The sequence below is a fragment of the Octopus bimaculoides genome, chromosome 6, assembly GCF_001194135.2.
Source record: "Octopus bimaculoides isolate UCB-OBI-ISO-001 chromosome 6, ASM119413v2, whole genome shotgun sequence".
Taxonomy (NCBI): domain Eukaryota; kingdom Metazoa; phylum Mollusca; class Cephalopoda; order Octopoda; family Octopodidae; genus Octopus; species Octopus bimaculoides.
The window spans coordinates 100,997,778-101,003,044 of NC_068986.1; positions in this window are offsets into that span (position 1 = coordinate 100,997,778).

Consider the following 5,267-nt stretch of genomic DNA (forward strand, 5'->3'; position numbering starts at 1 on the left):
ATATATATATATATATATATATATATATATATACACACACACACAGATAACATTGCATTGCATTGTATTTGCCTCAAGCAATCTATATTGTATATTATTTACACGGAGACAGGTGATTTCAGTAAATATAGAAGATGTACGTAGCTAGGAAATTCATTTAAAAGTTATTGAATATATTACAGAAATCTTAAAGTAGTTTAAGTAAAATAAAAAGAAACAATCACAAGTTATTGCGTTACATTCTTAGATTTAATTAAGTATAGGCGATCTATATTGAATATTTCCATATCAGGAATATATTGAATATGTGCCTATTATTAGTGAAACCAACGAAACGTTTTGAAATATTTAGTGCCGTCTCTTCTAGGGTTTCAGTTATAAAACCGCTGGCATCAATATTGCCGCCTTGATGAAATGAGTCCTGGTCACGTTATTACTTTGGCTAAATCTATTACTACGTTGATTTAAAATGTATGCTATGTATGTATGATATAAATCGTCTTTCTTTCATATTTACTTCATTGTAGGCTATGACTAAAGGAAAAGGTTCATTCATGTTTAATTCCGGTCGAACAATTGACACTATTTGCCGTTCTGGCCTTCCTCGTTAATGTGTGACATATTATGGAGTGGTATGAGGCGAAAAGCAAAGCAGTTGATTTGTTCTCCGGCACTTTTCGATTAATATTTTTGAGGACTATAGTGCATAATCATGTGAGAAATTAATATCATTCTTTCTGTTTCCTTTAACTACAATAAGTTTATTGGTAGAATAACTCAAAACACACTCCTGCAATTATTTATAGTGTTCGTTAATTTGTCTTCTTTATAACCGCAACAAGTTTCATATCTGAATTCCAAAGACAGATAGAAAACGAAATTTATGGAATATAACTTCGGATATGAAACTATATATGAAGTTAATAAACTTAAAGGCAAATTAATACCAGTTGCATTGAAATAGCTAGTGCAAGAATACGGTGACTCCATATGGCCGGGGGTGCATGAAAGATACGGACTTCGTTACAGTCATAATAGTGTTCAAACTAAGTTTCTGTTTGAATAGAATTAGACGTTGACCGTAAGCTTACAAAGCGAAAGTACTTGCGAAAGGATATTAATACGAATCTTTTTTAATGCCTTCTATCATCCGTTGCAAAATTGTAAAAGGGAAGTCAGTCACAAAGTAACAAAAGTACCACAATGTCCTTATATATGGAAGCACACACACACACACACACACTCACACATATGAACACTTATCTAATATGCTATAAATTTCTTAAACGTGGAGTTTGATTATATATATTCTGAGCAATTTCTTTTCAATTTATATATAATTAAGAAGATTTATGCTCAATTTGAACTTTCTTACGATACTTCAATAATTATGGAATGATTATATTGATACGAGGATAGAGTAAAACTTTAAGGGTGCGTTCGGCTGTCATAAAACCAATTCAAAAACGTGGGATTCACTTTAAAATGGCATGCTAACATCACATTAGATGTATTCTTCGTGGTTCTGTAATGGCTATTTTCCTCTGTTAATAAAGGCAGTTGTGTCTTAAGGGAACATAAAGAAAATAATGAAACAATTCATGCGACTGGAGGCTGAGAGATTCAATCATAATAAAATTCTTTATTACTGAAGAACTCCGAAATATACTGGCAACAATCTTTTGACCGCGTTCTGACGACATTTTATGACTGAAAATGCTATTGAATAGAGCGATATTGTGAAGTTAACTGAAGTAAACCACGCTGAGATTGGTTTTATTTGCATGTGTCTTAATGTCACATTCTCTTTCTTCTATTTGTCTCTGTCTCTCCAATTCACCAGCTCTTTCAATTCTAAGTTTACTACCTACATGTTGGCCATTTATCATGCAAACACAATACATGCCTGTAAGCATATGTGAGTGTGGTAAATATGGTTTTATGCATATATTTGTAAGAATATATCAATATTCATGGACATATTAAACAGAAGATATTTATATGAAATTCGTATACCACATCAATGCATACATACATACGCATACATATATATATATATATATATATATATATATATATATACACGCATACACACACGTATATACATACGTATATGAATATATACATCCTCACTCACATATATTTAGATGTGCGTATTTAGTGTGTTCTTTTGAGTTTGTTTCTTTAATTGTCTAGCTATTCGACAAAGAGAAAGCGGATACTCAATGTAGATCGTAGAGAAATTTCTTGGTATACTAACTAATGCGTTTGAATTTGATAGTCGTCTTTCACATCACTACGATTTTCAGACAACGCGTATAACGTCTTGCTTGTGATGAACTTCAGTACATTATAGTAACGGTTATACTACTCAAGCCTTATCACTTATTTTAATTCGTTTTAAATGTGTGTAGCGGTTGACTATTTCTTCCAAAGTGCCAATTGGTAATTGTATGTTGACAACGTGTTCAAAGGTTGCATCTGTGGTGTTAGTATCATTTCTTATTCCTTATTTATTTTATGCTATTTCTAAAACTCTGTTAAGTACATTTTATGAAACTTTTGCTATTTTCTCATTATACAGCCTGTATTTTAGCAACGATTTTACTAAGCACAATGAATATTACTTCTGACATTTAATACTTTTCCAATAAACAAAAGACTTCTCTGTAAATACTGCGTTTCGCATTCAAACTGCTCCAACCTTTTAAATGTCATATTTGCTCTATATGACCGAGCATTGAGGAACATCTTTCGCCTTGAAAACAAAGATGGTTATTTTTCCACTAGCGCTGACTTAAGCCGTTCCAGCTACTCACAGTAGATCTCGTATTAGGTTGGCAATTAAGTTCCCGTCGTATTTTTTTTTACTTAAATTTTTAAAAAGTTTTAATAAAAAATAACAACTAATTAATCAATAATATATTCAACCTTGTTGTTTACAACTTCTTCCCAACTTTCAACAATATTATCAACACCTCGTTGGTAGAAACCACCCGATTTTGACTCGAAGAATTGCTCCAACCAAGCTCTCAATTCTGCATTAGGATTGAACGTAACTCCGCGCATAGCATTTGAAAGAGATCGAAAGAGGTAGAAATCTGTTGGTCCCAAATCAGAATACGGCGGGTGTGGCAGCACTTCCCAGCCATGCGTTTAAATAGCTTCCTTGGTCATATTGGCGATATGAGGGTGGGCGTTGTTGTGCAGTAGAAGAACTCCATGCTGCAGTAGAAGAACTCCAATTTGGACTTCTCTCTTGAATAGCCGTGTTGTGTCGTTCCATCTGTTGAACATAGATTTCCGCGTTGACCGTTTGGTTCTGTTCAAGCAATTCGAAATGGATAATCCCTTCCCAGTCTCACTGTACACACAGCATCGTTTTTCGCAGATGAATATCTTGTTTCACGCGTGGTGTCGCTTGTTTACCGCGGCTAAGCCATTCCTTACGCTGCTTCATATTGATGTACCGGCACCATTTTTCGTCACCAGTAACGATGCGGTAAAGAAATCGTTGCTTTTGTCCATGAGTTGAGCGGTGACGTGCAAGCAAACCAAGGGAGATTGTGGCACGTTGATTTTTGTTGTTGTCACTTAAAGCATGTAGAACCCATGCTCCATATTCTGAACCTTTCCCATCGAGTGAAGATTCACCTCTATAGCAGTGAAGGAGCATTCCATTTTCTCTTTCAGTTGCCTTGTCGTTTGACGAGAATTTTCGTGAAAACGTTGGTTTATTCGCTCTTAATCGAACTAAATTGGACGGCCAGAACGAGGTGCGTCTTTGAGGTCAAAATTTCCATTTTTGAACTTGGCATACCAATCACGAGCGGTTCTTTCAGCAACGGCACCGTCTCCATACACAGCAAAAATGTCGCGAGCAGCTTTTGCGGCCTTAGAACCTTGATTAAAAGCGAAAAGGATGTGTCGGAAATACTGTCTATTCTTCACTTGGCATTACATTTTAATGATTTGAAAATAAACAAAAATTAACTAAAATTAACTAAAATGATACAAAATGATACAAAAATAGACTCCTCGAAAAAGGTATATTCCAAAATTTAAAAACGCATTAAATTCTGGAATTAAAAAAATGAAAGCAGCAGGAACTTATTTGCCAACCCAATATTTAAAAGTTAAAAGTCGACTAAACCTTTCTTATTCCACCAAACATATAACAACACTTTACGTGAGTGGCGACATCCTTAATTCTGGGGTGCCGGTGTTTCTCCCGTCACTGGTCACTATTTGCGAGGCACAACCTATTTATCGTCACCAGGCACTATTCTGTCCCGAAAGGATTCATTCGTGAGACTTTACGGCAAAGAAGAGCACACATTCACTCTTTACGCGCAGTTAGATTCGCACAGTTTGCTAGGAACTATTTGTTCCACTAGGTCTGGCAGGACGTCCTCGCTGAGCTCTGCAGGTCTTCGTCGAACTCCACGGATCTTGCAGCATGTCGTCGTCGAGATTACAGCTCTTGTACAGATCATCCAGGACGTCCTCGTCGAACTCTACAGACCTTCTAGGCTGTAGTTTTCCGCTTTGTAACCACTATTGACACTGGCTTACGCTTATTGTCAGCTGCCCATATACTGCTTTAGTATTCCTCGCACTTTAAGTTGCGCTGAGGATTTTATTGAACTCATAAAGCAAGACATAGCGATTAAGTTCCTTTGTCATTTACATTATAGCTTTGTAAAGATGAGTTTTAAAATCGATCTATAATCTTGGAAACTTGAACAAAAATAACCTAAAATTACTACCTGATTGTATAGCAAATTGACGTGGGTTATTTATCATGCCCCCACCTCCGACGAATATTTCATGCAACTGAAAAAGCGCATCATTTATGGGATGATCCAATATATATCTATATATATACGATATAATAATAATATTTCGGACATAAAATCGTAAATTTAAAAGTGTTGGAGTTATTTTAACGAGTGGAAGTATCAAAATTTTCTGACAAAATTTTATTACGACAAACAATAGAAAATGTACTTCATGTAGGATTTGTTTTTTTTTTTTTGGTTTAGTAATTCAGGTACCATGACATCGATAATGGTTTTCGGAAGAATCGATAAATAATTCTATGTCTATATCTCCCTGTATAATCTTAATCAATATTCTCCTATGTTTCATAACCTGTCTTACACTTCTTTCAACGTAATGATGCTAATGGTCCACGTATATGGTAGTCCTGCATGAACCGACACTAATCTCATACTTGAAGTTTCATTAGTACATGTATGTATATA